The 22,157-nt window shown below is 45.3% G+C and overlaps 1 pseudogene; it reads left to right on the plus strand.

The window, feature by feature from the left end:
* The first annotated feature begins 2,672 nt into the window (after nt 1-2,672).
* LOC147685038 (E3 SUMO-protein ligase KIAA1586-like) lies at nt 2,673-5,747 on the plus strand (annotated as a pseudogene).
* The last annotated feature ends 16,410 nt before the right edge of the window (nt 5,748-22,157 follow it).

Below are 22,157 nucleotides of genomic sequence, written 5' to 3' on the forward strand. Positions count from 1 at the left end.
GATTTGTGTACATATAGAGGTGAAAGAACTAATGATGGTGGTGCCTTCAGATGTGCTGTCCGTGCAGATTGTGATGTCAGCTTGTCTGTTATGTAGAAGGTTGTCCATAAAGCTATCCGGGACAACCTTTGCCCAATTTAATCTGCGGCCCTGCTCCCTAGGGACGAGGGTATCAGCATGGTCCCCCAGACGCTCAACCTGGGTGACAATGTTGCTACCCATGTCCAGGGTCAAGACTACAGGGTTATGGTCACTGAAAGGGGAAGTACACACTTCATAGGATACCACCATATCGATTAGCCCGGGAGTAATGAAATTGTAAGCGATAATCGTACTGGCATCCCTGCCTACAAAAGTCGGTGCCCTCTCATCTCCCCATGACCCTTCAGCCTCATATAAATTTAGATTTGCAAGTAGATCTTCCAAGTCCGCCCCCTGTGCAGTGTGCTCAAAGTGAGTACTGACAGCTCCCGGGGGGCCCAGTACCTCTTTGGCCAAACAACCCCAGCCACATGGGTGGACGTTAAAATCTCCCATTAACAGGATATCGAATGAAGCATGTTGCTTTGACTTACATGATGATAAAAACAGAAAAAGGGACTTCAAGTGTGAACAGTTTCTATCCCTTGTAGGGGCATTGTAGTGATTAACTATCAGAGTTAGCGAAGAATTTGGCCTGGCCCACTCGATGCATAAGATGTTATCAGAGGTACAATCAATCTTACTAGTGACACCCGCCAATTTTAAAGAGAAAAGTATGTGCAGCCCTCCTTTATGCCTGCCACCCTACCCGGGGGTTGCCTTGACTGAAAAACTCCGGAACCCGTCCAAGAAAAAGTTATCACTGGCATCCCATGTTTCCTGGAAACCCAAAATCTCATATTGGGACACAAAGTTTAACCATCTAGCGTCTGTGGCTTTCTTCCCTAGCCCTGCGATGTTCCAGCTTACCACTGGTATGTGGCGATACCTATATGCAGGGGTGACCTCCGTGATAGAGGGCACAGTGGATGGTTGCCAATCGTTGGAATCTAGGGGAGAGTCAGTAGAAAGGGGAGAGAACCTATTACTAAGTAAGATCCCTGTCCCCTGACTGCCAATGTATTTTCTTATCAGGTGTGGAATAGGCCGGTGGGATGATCTTGGCTGAGGGTGTGTGGGAGGGGGATAAAAATACCCTAGTGGGAGTGGTCTAATACCAACACCAACTAGATCAGAACCATCCCAGAGAAGAGTATCTGCTATATTACATCTGTTAAAGTTAACAATTACACAGTCTCCAGGGATGCATTTGACCTTCCTTCCCACCCAATCCACCCTTCAAGCAGCTATAATATGTTTGCCCACATCCACACTCCCACTACTGAACTGTGAACACCAATTTCTAGTTCTATTTAGCAGCTCGGACTCAGATTCGCTCTGGTGTGGTTTAAGGCACGGGATCCCGGTCAAGATAACGACTAAACGGGCAGCATCTGGTGGAAGATCCACTGCCCGGGACAGTCTTTTACAAGGATCATTGGGTTGGTGCCCCATGGCTATTGGGGTCGCTGCCACACTTGGTGCCCCAACCCCCGCACCGTCAGCCTTTTGTGCCCCCCGCAAAGATGCAATCCTATCATCATGTGCTATAACCATGGGGGCACAGTTAGTGCTATGCGATTGCATATGCGAGGTAACTGGCTCATTAGTTGTCGTGGAGACCCTCCCTTGTTGCTCAGGTGTTAAGTTACTTTTAAAGTGCATCTCGCTGTGTGCATTGCGCTCGTGTAAATATTTATCAATCTTGTCGCATTTACTCATAATGTTATTCACACATGATTTCAGGGTGTCCACAATGTCTTTCGCTATGTTTACCAACAATGGTTCCAACCGCGATTCAAATAAGCCCTCGATCATTTCGGCCAGGTTGTCGTGAACATCCTCGGGAATCAGTTTGTCCGCACTGCCTGAGTAACCCTTACGGATTGTCTTGCCTCGTTTGTTTTTAGCTTTAGGTGGTATGTTATTAGCCAGTTCAGGATATACAATTTCACTACTTGGTTGAGGAGGTGGGGTGGTAATCCTGGGTGCGGGAGGAATGGTAGGAGCCCTAACAACAACATTGGGTTCCAGTGGAATATGAGATGCGGACTCGGGGACAGCTAGGTCGATTATGTCCCCGGGCTCTAGAGCGGGCTGGTTGAGTCCCAGTTCTTTTTCTGCATTTGCAATTTCGTCATTAAGAGCCCCCACAGCAGATGTCGGGAAGGATATAATAGTCTCTGATTTCCTAGGAACCTTGGCCTTCTTACCTTCTCCGCCGTTCACAGTCAGCTTGCGTTTCCCCATTGCGAGGAGCAGGGTCTGTGGCCCTGCCCTGCCTCCTCCTGCCAAAGACTGTCCTGCCCTTGTCCCGGGCTTCTCCCGGTCGCTCCCGCGCGCGACTCGCGGGGCGAGAGGGAGGTCAGCGTTTTTCTAGCGCCTTCGGGCGCTCCAGGCGCGTCACGGGCGCGCCGCCCCTGAGGTTGCTGGGGGCTGTAGTTCGTGGAGTCTTCCGGCGCTCCCCGTCTGCCAAGCAAAGTACCGCCGTTCACCTCACGGCACCGCCCGTTGGCGTCCCAGGCAAGTTTTCCGCTCCTGGTGTTCCTCAAATTGATCACCCAGCCTGCTGGTCTACTGAACAACTTGAAATGAAACGTACAGAGTATACATGGCTCTTATTTTCCAAAGGCAAGCTTGGATGTAAAGTGTGCAAGAAGGTAAATCTTAAAACAGAAACAAGTCAAGGTGTGCATTTTCCCATGGAATGGGTAGATTGCTTGGTCATTCCGTATGGCCCTTCTAAAGACAAGCAGCAAATTTCTCTGCGGAAAAAAATATTTTGTCATAAGAATAGCTCCTGTCATCTTAAGGCACTAGCTATTTTAGAGCAGAGGGCCTGTGAAAGTATTCCACAGTACAATTTGAAAATGCAAATGAAAGTACAGGAAGAGACATGCCATGTATTCAGAACTGCATACAAAATAGGCATACATGAGCGCCCTTTTTCTGATATGCCCTTGGATATTGATGTTCAAAAGATGAATGGTGCAGACTTGGGCAGAGTCTTGCATTCAGATCACAGCTGTGCTGACATAATAGACCATATTGCTGCTACAATGAGGTCAAGGCTGATTGATTGTATCTTGCAGAATGAATAAAAAATAAGCCTCATGATAGATGAATCTACCACAGTTAGTAAATTGACCACACTAATTATCTGCCTAAGAGCATGTATTGATAAACACGATGAGCCACTGACCTTTTTCTTAGACCTTGTTGAGCTGCCAAGCACAGCAGCAGATATAATCTTAGATACCTCACTTGCATGCGTACAGAGACATGGTTTTACTAATGAGTATTTAAAAATGCATTTGGTTCAGCTTGTAACAGATGGGGCTTCCAACATGATAGGTAGGAAATCCGGTGTGGCAACTCTTCTGAAACTGAAATATCCACAGTTGAGTGTATGGCACTGTGCTAACCACAAGCTAGAGCTTGCCGTGGGTGATGTTTGTAAAGAAGTCACAGGCATTAATCAGCTCAAAGTTTTTTTTGATAAACTTTATACCACCTACCATGCCTCTCCGAAAAAACAGAGAGAGCTTGGGGAATGTGCTCTGGAGGTAGAAGTAAAACTTCTGGCAATTGGAAAGGTGCTAGATGTACGTTGGGTGTCCTCAAGTGAAAGATCTGTGAGAGCTGTTTGGAATAACTACAGAGCACTTAGTAAACATTTCATGAAATCTTCCAAAGACTCAACGAGGAGTGACATTGAGAAGAGGAAATATGCTGGTTTAAACCGTTTATTATCCAATAAACAAAGGGGCCCCCTGCAACGAATGTGGGCAGACGTCAGGGGAAAAAACACTACTATAGAGAAAAAAGTCCACCCAAATGAATTAGACGATGGCTCTAGGAGAGTCCACTTACTTTAAAGTACAACCAGGAGCTCAACAGGGGGTGACAGAGGGGTCATAGAGGGCGAAGAATAACACTTATCGATATAAAAAAAATCTTTATTTCATTTTTTTCTTTTCCTTATTTAGTTTATATGTTTTTTGTTCAAAGCATTACATAGCATCATACAGAATAAATAATTACAAGGACATGACATCAATAAATATACATCAAATCGTATCCCCACACCAACCTCTCAGACACATTCTCAAGGTTCGTTCAGTCACACACATACATCCACAGATATACCAAACCTCATGCACATTCCTCAATACAATCCTCAGGGTGATATGAGAATGGGACCCTGTAGGCTCTCCGTGGCACACAGCCAGGGAATTCCAGATTGATAACACAGGATCCCACGTTCAAGTAACGCCGACGCGCGTTTCAGTGCAAGGCCCAGATCTACGGGCGCACCTTCGTCAGGGTTCTCACGCCGAGGTGGGGGGAAGGCAACACAAATGGGCAATATATACCAGTGACCAATCTAGGCCGACGTTCAAGGATCCACCAAGATGTACTTCAGGTGGTCACTAGTCCGTGCTGATAGACCTTGAAACACTCTTAGTCTGCTGCAAACGACAGTTCTTCTCAGAGTTAAGGATCGGTCTCACATGGAAGGGATTTCGGATTCCAGTCAGTCTAAAAGATGTGCATCTGCTGCGAGCATATGTTACTCCCACGATTAAGAGTCGATCTCACACGGATGGCGGCTTCGGGTTTCAGTCAATCGTGAGGTGAAAGGCAATTAAGGTATCGTAAATCACGGTCCACATTCAAGAGGAAAGTTTTATGTGCCTTCCGTTCTCCGATAGAATTCTTTGTGTTCTCTGATACGGCAACGTACGCTTAACTTCCCTTTCATCGGCTGGTCACAGCAGACGGCCGGCGGATACCAGCAGCTATGTAACAACCGTTTATTAACCTCCCTGGTGTTTGTTGAAAATATGGGCATATTATATGATGCTCTCACAGAATTGGGTGACCTATCCAGAAGGCTGCAGCGGCGTGATATGACCACATATGAGGCCGATCGCTCAATACAGATGCAGATTTTAGTGTTTGAATCAATGGCTGATGCACCTGGGCCCTTTGGTACAACTGCATTAAATGCTGCTGAACGGATGCAGTTTGATGGTGTAGGACTGCAACAGAACAAAGGCTGTGTTAGCATCAATAGGGCACAGTTTTTTAGGAGCTTAGCAAATAACCTGCGAAAAAGGATGACAATGTCTAATGCATCAAATGTTTCGAGATGCACAACCACAAACAATGACCAAATCAAATACAAAGAGTTAGTACACAGAATGAAACTCCTACAACCAGTTTATTGGCCAGATCCAGTAGACATCTTATACGGTGAGGGAGAATTACAAAACCTTTGTAGCAGGTTGCATGTATTTGATACTAGGCAGTACATCCTTGGTTTCAGAGAGTACAAACAAAATAAAAATTGCATCCCTGAAAGCCTGAAACCATTAGTGCACATTATAAACACCTTTTGTACCTCAACTGCTGAATGTGAACGGGGCTTTAGTGTAATGAATGATGTGCTCACACCACTGCAGAACAGAATATCAATAAATCGTCTGTCTTCTATAATGTTCATAAACATCGTGGGGCCTCCTGTCATAGAATTTAAACCTGAATTTTATGTTCAGAAATGGTTAGAAAAAGGGAGGAGAAGGGCCAATGAAAGAAACTGCATGGCTCGGAGACAAATGGCTTATGATTCCACTTATAAGCGTATTTGGAATATTCTGTGATTGGAAACATGTCCCACATTTTAAATGAATTAAATATAAACAACTTATATATTAAACCTCAAATAAACATGTGTATCGATTGCTTGAATTAAATAACGTTATAAGCTGTAACTGGTCAGTGACATGTCAAATGCACTAAAAATTGGTATGTTATGCTATTTTTTGCCAAACCTCCGACTCCGCCTACTAATTCAATCCTCTGCTTAGTCCCGCCCCTGAGTGTCCGCCGACAGTTCCCCTACTTTTTTTTCTCCACTTCGACCACTGTATATTCCCATCAGTAGCCACTCTGTACCGCCCTTTTTAACATCATGTGGGTTCTCCTTGCCCAGGAGACAAAGAACACAACCTACAGGTATTCTCACGGCTGTGTTAGAACCTTAACAAAATGTGTTACCAAGAAGGGTGGTTATGTGAAGAATTTTTAATTGTAAATGGCCACTGAATAAGCAGTGCAAAAAGTGAGTGAAAAAATAATAATCAGTGAAAACGAGTAAAATTGGATAAACTGAGTAGATGTTTAAATTTAATATTATCTCCCAGTTCTCCAAGTTTAAAACCTAACGTGAAAGAACAGATTTAACATAATATCTGTGAGTAATAATTGTCGACATGTTTCAGCATTTAAGTGGAAATGTACCAATGCTTTCTTCAGGACCCGATGTTAACTACTGCTTAATGTGCAAATAAAAATATCAAATATCACCTGCAATTTTCAGGTTATGTACTCCACCACAGACTATCACCACATCATGTTGAGGACATGGCACCCACAGGAGAAACATAAGACATAAAACAGAAAATTGACAAGATTATGTCAAATTAGCAATACACTAATGTGTTAAGTTTGTAACATCATGTTTGACTATCACTGTATATGATAATTATAGTACTACAGGACATATGTAGCCACTCACCCATTAGTTGTGGTGATAGCGCTTAACCCCACCTGGCTGCAGCTCAGGTATAGAGGAGCACCGCTCTGGATTAAAAATAGAGAGACATTCAAAAGGCTATGTCATTGTTATGTAAAGTGAGTCACATATTTGTAAAATACAGGACTCAACCAATCTCATAATCGTTTCTTAAACGTTGATGGTACACCATATTTCTTACATCAATGTCACCTTGATTACATATTCTGCTACATAGTGTTATTTATACGGACCATTTGAGATCGTGTTCCTCACTTCAGACCGGAACAATTAAATTTAAACTTTAAACATGCTTGCTGATAAAATCTTACGCCCATGTTTAGTTGATATGGAATGATCTTAGTATACACGCTCACTTAAAAATTAGCTGGAATTGCGGCCCGGCTTATAGACAGACACATGCATACTCGTTCGTACTCGTTCAATGTTTGTCGTCTCAGCCCGTTATTGTCTTGCCGCAACTTATAACACAATTGGACAATGTTGCATGAGCTGTAATTGCGGCCCGGCTTATAGTCAAACGCATGCCTACTCATTCGTGCTCGTTCAATGTTTGTCATTTCAGCCTGTTATTGTCTTGCCGCAACTTATAACACGATTAGACAATATTGCATTTGCAGCCAGTTATTACTTGTCATTACCCGAGTGAAGGTGAAAATAAAAAAGTAAGTGTTTATTGTGGCTGCCTTCTTTGGAAAAAGCCACACACAACTCTTCATTTTGCAGTTTTTGTACAGCGGAACAATAACGTTTCCATTCAAATGGCTGCCATCTTAGAAGAAAACGCCACTAGCAACCCTTATCTTATCGGCCAAGTGCAAAGCGGAACGATAAAATTTCATCGATAGTGGTGCCAGAGTTCCACTATCGCTTCTCTTTACGCTCACGCTTAAATTAAGACCGTCACGACTACATGTGTAACCCCGCACTCACCTGACCGTCGGTGTCTTCGGACTAGCGTCTGCGCTGTCTGGGGAGGCACCGAAGGGTCGGTAAAAGCCGTTTTTAATTCCTATTGGGGTAGAGACATGTGACTCACAAAACAGGCATACTTGGAATTGTGGTTTTCTGTAGTTTTCAACCAGTCGACTTACGATCACCTGGTCATGCAGGCATGCTGGGAGTTGTAGTTTTTTGTAGATTTCAGCCAATATGCTCCATATTCGTTATTAATTTTAAAGAAATCGATCATAATATTCACGATGTATGTAGAAAAGATGTATATAGAACAGAAGTCATTACATCTTAGAGCCAATGACCATTAGCAAAATTTTGTGTAAAACATGCAATCATTTGGCCCTGAAGTCACGCCAGGGATCATATTTTAAGGCCAATGCCAGCATTAAGCAATATTCTTCTTACTGCATAGATGTAATTAGTGGATTTCAACCTGCAAATAAGAAAAAAATTAGAAAAATAATGGCGTCCCTACGCTTAGGGACTCATAGCAGGATCACATTTGTACGGATAATTTCAACACATATTGCCAGCAGTCGCATGACCATACATACTATGGCAAATGGTCTTCATTCTTGGTAGCTGATAATAGTTCCCAATATTTGGCTCATGTGTGTCTAGCAACGGTTCACAGAGAGATATTATGATAAGCACTGGCTGGCGCATAACAGCACATTCGCTAAGTGTACAAGTACAAGAAGTAACTCCATCTTATTTACCTCAACTCGCCATATATAAGAGGTACAGGATACGTTATTATCAGAAATAATAATGTCAAAAAACTACTAGGTGTTGCAAATAGTGTGCCTATAGACTCAGTCAACTCCACCAGTCTAAAAACAGAAAGAAAGCAGTAGTAGAGCATTGGAATCAAATTTCTACTGCTTAAGTCTATTGTTATTAGTGGGATTTGTCACATATGGTGGGACTGGAACCTAAGAAAAGTCACTTAGATGTTATTAAAACATAATGGGGTCATATTCCCTACAATCGTCTGACATATGGTGTATGTCTTACAGGGTCTGCAGGAGCAAAGAGGCAAAAACCCTCATAGAGACATCCAGGGTATTGGTTCATTAAGACCATCTTTGTCGCTGTTTAACTTGTAGACCCATTTTTGTTCCTTCTTGAACAGAAATTTGCCAACATCAGGGCAATGTTCTGGTAACAGAGGCTGTTCAAGAACGGTCCAAAGGAAATCATTAGGACCGTGTCCGACCTCGAGGAAATGAGATGTCAATCTAGTTGCTTGATTGCGGCAACGTACCGTACTTTAATGTTCCAGTATTCTTGTTCTTATTTTCTTTGTTGTCATGCCCACGTATCGTTTCTCACATGGACATGTGATTAAATAAATGAGGTTCTCACTATTGCAGTTCGTAAAACTGCATTGTTGCCAGGGTCTAGTAGTGCCTATATCTACAGTTACTGATTTACATGTTTGTGGGCAAACAGAACAAGTCCCGCAAGGATGATGGCCTTGTACTGGCGGTAAATCCCACAAAGTGCCTACTTGTCTGGGTCCCATGTTTTTCGGCCTTGTATGGACTAGTTGATCTTTCAAACTCCGTCCTTTCTTGAACGCAAACAGGGGCTGAGGGATGTCATCGCCGCCTGTATTCAAGATCGACCAGTGTCTCCGAATGATCTTTTGCACCTGATAAGACTGTGTATTAAAAGTATTCAGGAATGTGATCCGATTGGACTTCTCTTTAGGTGCATTTACTTCGAGAAGGGCTTCTCGGTTGTTATTGGATGCCCGTTTTTTGGACTGGCGAATGATCTTCTCTGGGTACTTCTTTTCTCGAAGGTTCTTCTCCAAGATCTTTGAATTGACATTGAATGCTTCTTTGTTAGAGCAATTTCTCTGGACCCTGAGGAACTGACCAAAAGGCAAGTTGCTCCTCAGGGCTCTAGGATTACAGCTTTCATAGCTCAGTAAAGCATTCTTGTCCATGGGCTTCCGGTAGAGCTCAGATTCTAGCCCACTTGCTGTTGCAATGATTTTGAGGTCTAGAAAGGCTAATTCGGTTCTACTGTATTCCACAGTAAATTTTAAATACGCATTGCGAGTGTTAAGCCATCGATGGAAGGCCAGTAAGTCATCTTCAGTCCCCCACCATACAACAAGTATGTCGTCTATATATCGCTTCCAGATTTGAAGCGATAATAGATATGGGTTTGTCGGTGTTAGTATCTCCACTTGCTCAAAGTTGTGTACGTACAGATTAGCGAGACTTGGAGCGAAGACACTACCCATACTGGCCCCAGATGTTTGTAGGCAGGTAGTGTCTTCGAACCTGAAGTAGTTGTCTTTCATTGCTATTTCTGCTAAGCCTATGATGAATGATACAGGCATAACGGATTGGAGATCCCTCTGTTCCAATAAATGCCCCACAACTACAAGTGTTTCTGTTTGGGGTATCGAGGTGTACAATGACTCCACATCAAAGGAAACTAAAATGTCCGTATTGTTGTCAAATTGTATTTCTGGGAGCAACCTCAAGACATCCTTGGTGTCTTGAAGAAATGTTGGCATTTCTTTGACCATTGGGTTCAAAAAGTGATCCACAAAGGTGGAAAGTGGTTCTAAAACAGAACCAATTCCAGAAATAATTGGTCGCCCCGGTGGTGGTCTCCGGGGTTTATGGATTTTGGGGAGGCAATAGAAATATGGAACGGTTGGGTGAGTAGTTTGAAGATATTGACCCTCCTGGGATGTAATCCACCCTTCAGAGGTTGCCTCTTCTACCATGTGCCCAATGGTATTCTGTAGCCGTTCAGTAGGATCCTCCATGAGCGTGCAACAGGCATTCGGGTCCTGTAACAAAAAAGGGGCCATGTCAGGAGGGACGGACTCCCTGAAGGGGGCCGGCGTGCTTGCTTACCTAGTGTACAGTATAGTAGAGTAGGTTGGTGAAGAATAGCATAGAGTAGCATAGAGTGGAGGGGTGCACAGTGGATTGGCCTAGAGTAGAGAGGAGCAAAGTGTTGTAGAGAAGGGGGGCACAGAGTGGCATAGAGTGGGGTGGCTGGAGTGGAGTATTGTATAGTGGAGTATTGTATAGTGGAGTATTGAATAGTGGAGTATTGAATAGTGGAGTATTGAATAGTGGAGTATTGAATAGTGGAGTATTGTATAGAGGAGTGGGGAAGAGTGGTGTGGGATAGAGTGGAGTTGCATGCAGAGGGATAGAGTGGAGTGTCATAGAGTGCAGTGCCGTAGAGTGGCGTATCATAGAGCAGAGTGGCCATAAAGAGTAGTGGTGTAACATAGAGGGGAGTAAAGTGTTGTAGAGTGGAGTAGAATATAGTGGTGTAGAGTGGATTAAAGTGGTGTAGAGCAGCATACAGTGCAGGGATGTAGAGTGGAGGGGCTTAGAGTGAGGTAAAACTAAATAGAATGGAGGGGAGTAGAGTGTCTTAGAGTGCCATACTGTGGAGTCTCATAGAGGGGCACTGAGTAAAAGAGTGTAGAGTGGAGGGGTGTAGAGTGGAGGACCATAGAGTGAATGGGTGTAGAGTGGAGGGACGTAGAGTGGCATGGAGAGTTATAGAGTGGAGCATCATAGAGCAGAGTGTTGTAGAGTGGAGAGTTGTAGAGTGGAAGGTCGTAGAGTGGAGGGACGTAGAGTGAAGGGTCGTAGAGTGAAGGGTCACACAGTATAGGGGTGCAGAGTGGAGTAAAGCACCTTATATTGCAATCGATTGGAGTGAATTGGCGTAAAGTGGAGTCACATTGAATTACATAAAGTGTTGTAGAGTGGAGTGTCTTAGACGGGGTGGTGTAGAGTGGATTTGAGTGACCTAGAGTTAAGTGGTTTGGATTAGTGTAAAGGGGTGTTGAGTGTTCTAGAGTGGAGTGGCATAGAGTATAGTGTCATAGAGTAGAGTGATGTAGAGTAGTGGTTGTAGAGTGGAGGGGCTAGGAGCATCATAGAGTGTTGTGGCATAGAATGGAGTTACATAGACTGTCGTAGAGCGGAGTGACATAGAGTGAATTATAATGGAGTGGAATGTCATGGAGTGGAGTGGTATAGAGTAGAGTAGAACAGAGTGGTGTATCGTGGAGTGTCGTAGAGTAGAGTGGCATAGCATTAAGTTGATTAAAGTGTCATGCAGTGAGTAAAAGGTTGTAGAGTAAACTGAAGTATCTTAGCATGGAGTACAGAGTGGAATGGAATAGAGTGGCATGGAATGGCATTGAGTGGAGTGCCATTGAGCAGAGGGACATAGTGTGGAGGGACATAGAGTGGAGTGGCATAGAGTAGAGGAGCATAGAGTGACGGGGCATCGAGTGGATTAGAGTGGAGTAGAATAGAGTAAAGTGACACATGGAGTGGTGTGGAGTAGAGTGTTTTGGAGTATAGTAGAGTAGTGTTGACTGTCATGGAGTGAAGGGTTGTAGAATGGAGGGTCGTAGAGCAGAAGGGCGCAATGTGGAGGAGAGTGGATGAGCAAAGAGTGAGGTAGAGTGGAGTGTTACAGGACGGAGAGGCAGTGGAGGGGGCGTATAGTCGTATAGAGTTGTATATTGGCTAAGAGTGGAGTGGTATAGAGTGGCGTGGAGTGGAGTATGATAGAGTAGAATGATATAAAGTGGAGTAGCATAGAGTTGTGTAGCATAGAGTGTTGTAAAGTGTTGTAGAATTGAGTAAAGTGTTACTGAGTGGAGTATAGTGTTGTGAAATAGAGTGGAGTGGAGTGGAGTCGAGTTGAGTGGAGTGGACTGGCATAGCAAAGAGTGGAGTAAAGTGTCATAGAAAGGAGTGGCGTGGCGTGGCATGGAGTGTCACAGAGTGGAGTGAAGTGGCATGGAGTGTAGTAGAGTGGAGTGGCATTGAGTTGTGTACAGTGCCATAGAGTGTCACAGAGTGAAGTGTCATAGAGTGACATAGAGTGGAATGGTGTAGAGTGTTGTAGAGTGAAGTGTCACATAGTGGAGGGGCATTGAGTAGAGTGGAGTGTAGTAGAGTGGAGGGTTGTAGAGTGTCATAGAGGAGTGGCATATAGTTGAGTGGTGTGGAGTAGTATACAGTGGAGTGGTGTAGTAGAGTAGAGGGCAGAGAGTTTAGCAGAATGGCATAGAGTGTTGTAGATAGGAGTGTTGTAGAGTGGCATGGAGTGGCGTGTCTTAGTGGCTTAGAGTGTTGTAGCGTAGACTGGAGTAAAGTGTCAGAGTAGAGTGGTGCAGCAAGGGTGGACTGGGTGACAAAGTAGCATCAAGTGGCATAGAGTAGAGGGTCTTAGAGTGGAATGGAGTGTTGTGCAGTGTGGTAGAGTGGAGTGTCAATGAGTGAAGTGGTGGAGCATTGAGGGGAGTGAAGTGTCAGAGTGGAGTGGTCAAGAGTGGAGTAGAGTCATATAGTGGCTCAGAGTGGAGTCCTGTAGAGTGGAGTAGAGTGGTCTAGAGTTAAGTGGCATGGAGTGGACTAGTGTGTCATTGACTGGAGTGATGTAGAGTGGAGGGGCAAAGAGCAGTGTTTTAGACTGGTGTAGCGTAGAGTGTTGCGAAGTAATGAAGAGTGGAGTAAAGTGTTGGGGAGTGGAGTAATGTACCGTACAGTGGAAGACGCAAAATACACAGTTGATGGACAGAATGCAGAACAATGTCTTACATTCACCCCAGTACAAAGATCTGGGCCTAAATCCATCGTTTTTTGCACTCCACACCACCCTAGGTCAGACAATGGCTATATGCAAATCAGCCTTGACCCTGTGCCTCATGGGAACAGTCCAGCCCGAACTACCAAGCCATGTCTTTCCTAGACCGGAATCAAGCATCCAAGGACCGGTTTCTGGCTATCAGCCTGGATAGCTTGACTCCAGTGATGTGGAGAGCCTGGGACTCACGTGTGAGTATACCCAGCCCACTCGGGGTGAAAATTGCAAAAAACACAGTTAATGGACAGAATGCAGAACAATGTCTTACATTCACCCCAGTACAAAGATCTGGGCCTAAATCAATCTTTGTTTGCACTCCACACCACTCTAGGTCAGACAATGGCTATATGCAAATCAGCCTTGACCCTGTGCCTCATGGGAACAGTCCAGCCCGAACTACCAAGCCATGTCTTTCCTAGATCGGAATCAAGCATCCAAGGACCGGTTTGGGGAGTGGAGTAATGTGCCGTACAGTGGAAGACGACACCAACCCAATGATGGATCTCCTGAATCTCAAGCTCCAAACTGACGGCAAATCCACCATCAGAGGCATCCTCGCCTACAGACCTCCAGGACCACACCCCAGCTTCTGCAACACCATTCCTAACTTCATCTCCCTGCGCGCTATAGACTCTAGGGACTACATCTTCCTCTGAGACCTAAATTTCCATCTCGATGACCTCAACAACACCAACATGGCCATCCTCCTCAAAAGCATGAACAACATCGGCTTCACCCAACTAGTTACCAGGCCCACTCACAACGCAGGACACATGCTTGGCTCCATCTTCATGGCCAGCGACAGAGTCAAGTACAGTCATGTCACCGAGCTCACCTAGACAGACCACACCATTGTCCACTTCATCATCACATGACCATCAGGGCACTTCCACAAGCCTTCCAGTGCCCCCTTACCCTAGCTGGATCAAAGTGTCAGACAGCCAGTGGACCGATGCCCTCAACACTTCCCACCCTGATACCACAGCAAACATAGAACAGGCTGTCAAGAACGTCTTGGTCTGGATCACTGACTGCACCAACAGAGTCGCCCCCACTAATCCCAGCATACACAAAAGATCCACCAAACAGGCCAGTTGGTCCACCATGGAACTAAGAACCATGAAATGCAACTGCAAGCAACTAGAAAGGAGATGGTGCACTAGCAAGGATTCCACAGACAGAGCCTTCTTCCAGTCAGCCCTCAACCACTACCACCAGCACCTGAAGGAGAAAAAAAAACGCCCTGGAGGACTGCAACAAAGCCAGTCCAAACCATAGCAAAGGACTCTTCAAAATCATCAGAGAGTTTTCCAACCCCTCAGCCACCAAAATCATCATCACCACTTGCCAGGAACTTTGCAACACCCTGCAAACTTCTTCCATGACAGTAGCTCCACCATCTACAAAAACTTTGGACTCCAACCTGCCCCCTCTGACCTCCTCTGCCACCTCGCTCCTACAAATGAGAGCCCTGACCACCTGCTCACCTCCTAGGACCAGCACCGCACAGAACACGACAGCTTCCACGAACCCTTGACCCACCACATCTTCAATCTTAGGAGCAAGAAAATCAGCAGCAAGCTTACTGCAATTTTCAATGCATCCATCACCTTGGCCACCTTCCCCGATTAATGGAAACATGCAGAAGTCAAACCCCTTCTCAAGAAACCATCCATCGACCGCACCAAACTCAAAAACTACCATCCCATCTCTCTGCTACCCATTCCCACCAGAGTCCTCGAACAAAACCATCAACTGCCAACTAGCAGAACACGTGGTGAACAATAATCTTCGGGACACCTCCCAATCTGGATACCGCACCAACCACAGTACCAAACTGTCCTGATCGCTACCTCCGATGACTTCAAAACTCTCCTTGAACAGGGAGAAATGGAGGCCGTGATCTTCCTCAACCTCTCTGCAGCATTCAACACTATATTCCACCACACTCTAATCAAAAGACATCATCCCATCAGAATCCAAGGAGATGCCCTCAAATGGATTGCTTCCTTCCTCACTGGAAGAATCTAGAGAATCTGCCTACCTCCATTCACTTTGGAACCCAAGAACATCATCTGTGGCATCCCTCAAGGCATGTTTCACAGCCACACACAGCTCAACACTTACATGACCCCTTTGGCCAACATCATCAGAGCTCATGGGCTAAACATCATATCCTACGCAGATGACACCCAGCTCATCCTCTCACTCTCATAAGACCTCACCATGAGGGCCAACTTCCGCAGGTGTATGGTGAGTGTCACTGACTGGATGAAAAACAACTGCCAGAAATTCAGCACAGACTAAACAGAAGTGCTGATCTTCAGCAACAACAACTCCCCATGGAACGACTCCTCATGACCCCCCAAATTGGGACCCTCACCAACTCCGACAGACCATGATTGCAACCTCGACATCACCCTGGACAGCAAACTCACCATGAAAAGCCAGATCAACGCAGTTTCATCAGCCTGCTTCTTTACTCTTTTCATGTTCCAGAAAATCTTTAAATGGCTCACCATCAATACAAGATGAACCGTCACTTAAGCCTTAGTCATTGGCCGCCTTGACTACGGCAATACACTTCATGCAGGAATCACCACTAACCTCCTGAAGAGACTGCCAATCATTTAGAACTCAGTGGCCAGACTCATCCTCGACCTCCCCAAAGAGAGGCACATCACCTCTCACCTCAAGAAACTCCACTTCTCCCCATACAGAAAAGAAGTCAATTCAAGATGCTGATCCACACCTAAAAATCCCTACACAGCCAAGGACCATCATACATCAACCACCGACTGAATGTACACCAACTCTCCAGACACCTATGCTCCTCCTCCCTCTCCCTAACACACAACCCCTGCATCCACTGAAGCAACAGTGAAGGGTGCTCCTTCTCCTACCTTGCTCCTAAATCCTGGAACCTCTCCCATCAGCTCCGGACCTCGATCTCTCTCCTAGAATTCCAGAAAGCACTTAAGACCTGGCTGTTCAACTGAACCCACCATAAGCAGCAAGTCCCTTATCACCCTCACAGATGATTAGCCATGCTTTCTAAATCCTGCTTGATTCAGTAATTAATTGGCAGTGATAACCTAGAGATGTTAGCAGTAACCTTAAACACCTCAGAGAAGTGTGTAGAAATGGGAGCCACTTTAAATTATTGACTAATTCACCTCAGTATCAAAAGAGAAAACCTGATTCTGAAAAATCTGATTATTCACAAGAAATGAAATACAGTTATAAGGAACTGGAACACTATAGCGAACATGTTCAAGACTATAGGGGCACTAAAAGAAAATAGGGATCAATCTCAAAAGACATATTTGTGTATCTATCTACTCTATTAAAGGAAGAGATCCCTCCAGCCTTTTGGGTAGAGTATATAAATAAACTATTTGGTGTTCATAACAGTCTAGATCCTGTGCTCATATTTGACTGTTCAGTTCTTATTGCAATTGAGGTGAGAAATTGAATAATGGAATGTTTCTATAGCCGTAGGACCAGATGGCCTAAATAAACAAGCATTTACAATGCAACGGTTTCGCCTTTGGAGAAGTTAGAGCTATTGGCATTGTAAATGACAAAATTTGTATTTATGTCTTGGTTTTGAAAACAGATAAATAAATGGCATTGTCATTTACATTGCCAATAGCTTAATCTCTCGCAAATGTGAGAACTATTGTACCCTACGGACGAGCTCAGCAGACAGCAATTACTACCACCCACACACACACCCAGAGCCACACACACACACCCACACCCACACACCCTCATGGTAGGTATGTATTTATGTGGCCTTTGTAAAGCATGAACCTAGCTGACAGGCGGTGGAGCGGTGTAGGTCAAAGGCAAAGGTAGAGTCAAGGGGTGATTTCTGTGGTAGCTCGAGTCAGAGAGGGGAAGTGGATGTTAGTGCGTAGCAGTGGTATCCCGGACAGAAGATGTTCTCACTGACCATGCGGTCTATAGTACCTTCTTTACCATTTACTAGCCAGCATAAACTTTAAAATTGTAATGATAATGGAGCGCCAGCAACGCCTGCGACCTAAGATGCCACTAGAGCAGCGCTAGGGTTGGAGGTGGGGCGGACTTTCATCCTGAATACAACAAACAAAGGGTGGTGTTGCGTGGGGTGAATTTTTGGTTTTAGTCTTTCAAGGACGGCATAATCCTTTGCACTGGCCCAACCCATCAGTCAGGGGGATTTTACTCCTCGACCTTCTCCTGACAATGTCACAAGGCAAAAACGTAATTTTTCATCTGTTGAGTTTGGTTGCAGCTTTTCCATCCATAGCTATTTAGCAGGCTAATGCTGTGGAAGTTGAGATACGACTCTCTACTGACGCCCTTGTCACAGGTTCCATTGTAATGCCCCATTCCTGGGCAATGAACAAATCCTGCGGTAACGCGACTTCCGGATGGTATGTAACTATCTTCAGTTCTGGCTTGCTTATTCTACTGCCATCACTGCCGCTCTAGCTGTATCAGGATTTTTGAATGCTCTTCCGGGGCGGGGCGGCTGCCTTAAGTTACTATGCCTGTTCCCTGTCAGAACTCCTTGCTCCCACCCTGTCCGTGCGCTGCTGTTCACAGGACTCCCTGACTGTGCTTGGATGTGGGTGTGATCACAGCCTGGGAGCTGTAGTATTACCGTGCTTGCACCGCCTGGTGCCAACTCTGAAATCGAATCCTGCCCAGCAGTTGCTTCAATGAACCCGGATTCATAAATAGCTTAGTAACGCGCGCGCTTTGTAGAGGCGTAACAAGTTATGTACTAGACGAGAAAAATTAGTTTTTTACCATTCAATGTTACCACAGGTGCCCCCAAAGCTGCTAATGCTTTTTTGCAGGTCTGTCAGGCCTGCATTATTATTATCAGGGCCATATCATGGTTTGCATTCGATTTTGCACGTAGCAGTTTGGCGCTTAAACAAAGAGCTTCAGATGAATAGTTTAGCCAAAGTGCTTTTATCATTCTGCTCTCTACTCTAAGGTGTAGTGGTGTTCAAATAAGGACATGTATATCAAATAGATGTTCAGAGTGTAATATGCTGTATATTGGCATTTTTAAGTGTAGGACAGCGGGATGCACACGGACAGCGGGAGGCACACGGACAGTGGGAGGGGGGCTTGCAGGCACACGGACAGCGGGAGGGGGGCGGGAACGGGGACACGAACAGCGGGAGGGGGGCAGGAACGGGAAGACGGACAGCGGGAGGGGGGTGCAGGAACACAGGGAAAGCACTCACCTGGACCTGGACTTCCTCCGGCGGCGGTCGGCCGCGGAATGACGAAAAGAAACCTCGACGAACACAAAAATAAACCCCGCCCACCGCCGCACTGACGTGTCCAAAGGGGCAGGATGAGTAAAAATGGCCGGAAGGCCCCCGAATCTGCTACGCAATTGACGGACACATCTCTGTTCCAATGGCTAGCCTCCATTTATGGAGCTAGCCAATGGAACAGAGGGGCGGATTCCCAGCCACACAGTGTAAGACATAAGATTTCGCCTGCGCGAATCGCTGCTTGCGCATCTTTTCGCCAGGTCGAAACCTAAAAAGGGAGGGGCCCTCCGAGCTCTAGGCGGGAGGGCGGGATACGAAGCAAACCCAGGGCGCCACCCCAACTTGAGGCCTTAATGCAGCAGCGGGTATGTCTCTCGGGGCCTCCCGCTGCAGGGTAAAAACGCGCAAAACAACCGTAGATGGAGAGTGTCTCGGCTCAAGGGTACCTCGGGAGTCTCGGGGTTCACACATGTCGTGTTTAGTCCAATCTCAGGGCTTCTTCTCCCAGAGGGAGTCAGTAGTCACATGTTGTACAGTGCTTTGCTTCCTCCTTGGGTCAGCACTCTAGATCCCTCTGTGTGTTCTTGGTTCTGGAGTTCTCCTTCGCCCTGTTGGCAGTTGGAGCTCTGGTTGGACGAGGGGTGGACCTACCTATTCCTGTGTGCTGCAATAAAGCTCTATCTTCACTTACCTGCTCCTGGAGTCTTCTTATCATTTACAACATTGGCGACTTGGACTGGTGAAGTGTCTGACCACTGTTCTCCGTTCGTTGCTGCAGCCCAAGAAAGTTACACAGGGTGGTAGAGTCTCATCCCCTCAAGAACCCAGTGTGGTACACAGCAAGGACGCAGACATCGTCTTCAGTGTTAGCGGTGATCTTCAGCGTTGGCGGTGACTAATTTGGCAAAAAACAGACTTTCCTGGAGTTTCCAAAATGCTGATTGACGTCATCCACTTCAACGCCAAAGAATCCTGGTGAGTTGCTTAGCAACGCGAGCGCATAGCCGCACAAACAACTCAGGCGGCAGCAAGCGACTCTCAGGCGGCAGCGTTATTATCAACGCAGGCGGCAGCGTCACCAGCGTAACCCACGTCACAAAAGCGCGCAACAACGTGTGCAGCGTACTTCAGACAGCAGCGTCACCATCAACGCGAGCAGTAGCATCATCCGCGTCACCAGCGTCACCAACGTCACAGAAGCGCGCAACAGCCTGTGCAGCGCCTTGGAAGCGCATTCTCCATGCGCGTAGACTCTCGCTGTCCAGAACGTCTATCGTGTAGTCAATTACACGCACGACTTTATCGGCCACTTTAAAAGTATTTCTCTCTGTTGTTGACAGTCTCCAAGGCTACGCTCGATGCGAAGCGTAAAGCATCGTTACCTGCCATCGGATCTTCACTACTTATTGGAGTAAGCGCATATTTTAAAACTTTTTATTCTTTTACTGCTTGGTGTACTTTATTATACTTTTTACCCTATTTTGGTCCATAAAGGATAATTCTCTATCTATGGCTCATTCAATTAACGTAGCCCTTCCTCCTCAATTCTTGTCAGAGCCTGGCAATCCACCAATAGCGTGGGAAGACTGGATAGTCATGTTCAATAATTATATTGAAGCTCTTGATGGAGAGGACTATTCACCCAAACGAAAAAAAGCTCTATTAATGACCACTTTGGGTAAAGAGGGACAGCGCCTTTTCAGATATTTACCACAAGTACTACCTGCAGGGTCACAAGTTGACTTAGATGAATTTAAAGAAGCTGTAACAAGATTAGAAACCCGGTTTGGCAAAGAAGAGAATCTTATCCTTCAAAGATATACATTTTATAAAAACAAACAATTAGCAGATGAAAGCATTGACGAGTTTGTAGCAAGACTGCGTGAATTATCGATTAAATGTAACTTTGGCCAGATGGCGGACGAACTAATTAGAGACCAGCTTGTCGTTCAAGCCAATAACAGAAAATTCCAAGAACGTTTGTGGGCGGCGAAGAATCCAACCTTGAAGGATGCCATAGAACTAGCCAAAGTTGTGGAAGAAAGTGAAAAGTGTATGAGGGAGTTGCAGAAAAGTGGCTTAGAGACTAAGGTGGCAGAAGTTTCCAATAAGAGTACTCTAAGCGATAACAGTGACGATGAAGCCACAGCCATTGCAATTGTTTGGAAAAAAGGTTATGTTCTTCAAAAAAAGAATGTGCAGCAATCATCTTTTAGTAAGAATAGCCAAAAGATTTGTTCTAGGTGTGGCAGTTTTTCTCATTCTTCTGATGGGAAATTTTGTTTAGCAAACAACAAAGAGTGTCTACGTTGTGGTAAGGTGGGACACTTCGCAAAAATGTGTAGAAATAAGAATAATTCAAGAGTAACAGTTATTAATGAATGTGATGCTTTGAGACGTGACGTTAACAAAATTTTGGTTCTAAGTGATACTGTATGCTCGTGTAAGGACCAGAGAGGCAATCCTTATAAGGATGACTTTGTTATTGATGGGAAAATTATTTCTCTCATGGTAGACACGGGTTCCAAGTGGACCATAATACCCACTTCTTTAATGAAGAATGTGTGGGGTGAAAGGGCACTTAAAACATGTAACATCTTTCCGTCTGGCTACCAAGGTGAGAAAATTGACATGCTAGGTTTCTTTGAAGCTAGAATTGACTTCAAAGGCAGATCAGCTTATGGTAAAATATATATCTCAACTGACGGACCAGCAATCTTAGGTCGTCACCATCAATATGATCTGCACATTGTGGTTGATCCTAGATCTGATAATCCCATTTCTATAGTTGAGACCTCATCCTTGGAGGACATATTGGCCAAATACAAGAATGTTTTCAGGGACCAGTTGGGTGAACTCATAGGCTACTCACATCGCATTATTCTCAAGGAGGGCAGTTCACCTGTTCAACACAAAGTGAGATGGGTGCCTTTTGCTTTACGGAAGGAAGTTAAGGCTACCCTTGAGGAAATGCTCCAAGGGGGAATTATTTATTTTTTATTTTTATTTTTTTGGTGTAAGAGGTTTATTTGCACTTATCGCACAGGAAAATACATTACATGCGATTCGCCTACAACCAATCTTGGCCGGCTACAGTTGTGCGTGCCCAATCGGGCTCGTTTGGTTAAGTACACAGCCCATCAGCCGACATCCATAGGACCGGCGGCGTTTTACAACTGAATCACATTTACAGAGAAAAAGAAAAACTTAAGTGCTATAGCCACTTGTACTCATGTTAGTGATCTTACTTTTTTGGTTACTTTTTCGCCCAACTTTACTCAGATAGACTCACCCTTAACATTAACTAGGTGTAGGCCATCAGAAACTTCTCCTCTGTGTCACAGCATCCTCCCTCCCTTTCCATACCACGTTAACAGCGTACAACTGCTGGCCACCCTCCAGTAAGCATATCTAGACGGCCGCATTTACCTCCTCCTCCGCTCCCCGTTCCAATAAGTATGCTCTGAGGTATACCCAATAGTCTTTGGGCCTTGATCTGGCCGGCAGTCCCTCCTCATAGGTGTTCAGAGTGTCTCGACAGTACACCATATCCTCCACCCATCTCT

This window comes from Lissotriton vulgaris, chromosome 10, assembly GCF_964263255.1.
Source record: "Lissotriton vulgaris chromosome 10, aLisVul1.2, whole genome shotgun sequence".
NCBI classification, from domain to species: domain Eukaryota; kingdom Metazoa; phylum Chordata; class Amphibia; order Caudata; family Salamandridae; genus Lissotriton; species Lissotriton vulgaris.